The following is a 1,042-nucleotide window of genomic DNA, read 5'->3' as shown; positions in this document are numbered from 1 at the left end:
TAATGAATTATAAAAGGGGGTTCGTTATTTGAAAACATAAATATCGTTTAAACGTGCAGTTGTTCTTTATCAACAATGGGCTCCAGCCTTCTTCTGTAAGCTTTTAATACAATTTGACTTTCTCCGGTAATTATAGTGGCGAGAAAATGTATGTTTTTCTCTGTATAATACATTTCCATTGGCATTTCGAGTTAATTGCCAATGAAAAAGTGTCGCGCGTAGCAAGTTTAAATGGGCGCAACTTATCACAGCGACCTTTTGCACCACTTTTCACGTTCTATACGTACACACAGTGTCGGTTAAATACCAGTTTGTCCTGAACGCGAGGAGAGCTAGCCGGCAGAACATAACCGACGTAGGTGGCACAACACGCAACGAAATATTATTCGAACGTTTCGTGAACGTGGCTCGAGTAGATAGTGTGGGTCTCAGCGTTTTTAAGGGAAAGGCGTGCGGCCGTTTTCAACTTTCCCTTATCACTCCATATTAAATTGCAACGCGGCGTGTCCGCGGCGAATCGCGAGCGATCTTTGAAAAATTGAAATTTACTTTGCACGGATAAGAAACACGTAAACGTATTTTTTAAAAAATATCTAGTCTACGTTATAAACAAAGCTCCATGTTGTAATTATTTTATGACATACTTTTATGCAATTGAAAAATTTTCTTCTGAAATGCAGAACGTGACGAGATTATTATGTTTTATTCAAACTCAAAGTTGCAAATGCCTTCAAGATGCCCAGTTCATGGTTGGATCAATACTTATGTGCCGGCATATAAGTCACAGAAAATAATATGAACCAAGCGATACGATAAGCCGCGTGTACCGAGACCTGTTATGTACGGCTCGATCTCTGACGGTGAAGCGTTCAAAAATTAGTTATTACCATACGTGGCACGGAATTGCCATAAATCTGCCGATTTCAATCTCGTTTAGAACATTAATTTGCTGCCTCGCGTACGTTTCGTAGAACGTTACTCTATTACAAATGGAATTGAGGAAAGATTGCAATACGTGGATGCAATTAATAAGTTCAGTTCA

The 1,042-nt window shown here is 39.2% G+C and overlaps 1 protein-coding gene across 1 annotated transcript in view; it reads right to left on the bottom strand.

Annotated features, from left to right (window-relative positions):
• The window catches only part of Tat (Tyrosine aminotransferase), a 12,151-nt gene that overhangs the window by 5,243 nt on the left and 5,866 nt on the right, over window positions 1-1,042 (bottom strand). The window lies entirely within an intron of this gene.

Source organism: Ceratina calcarata, unplaced genomic scaffold (assembly GCF_001652005.2).
Source record: "Ceratina calcarata isolate Rehan_Ccalc_2016 unplaced genomic scaffold, ASM165200v1 scaffold546.2, whole genome shotgun sequence".
NCBI lineage: Eukaryota > Metazoa > Arthropoda > Insecta > Hymenoptera > Apidae > Ceratina > Ceratina calcarata.
The sequence above is the reverse complement of the archived record's forward strand: the minus strand, read 5'-3'. Positions and strand labels throughout refer to the sequence as shown.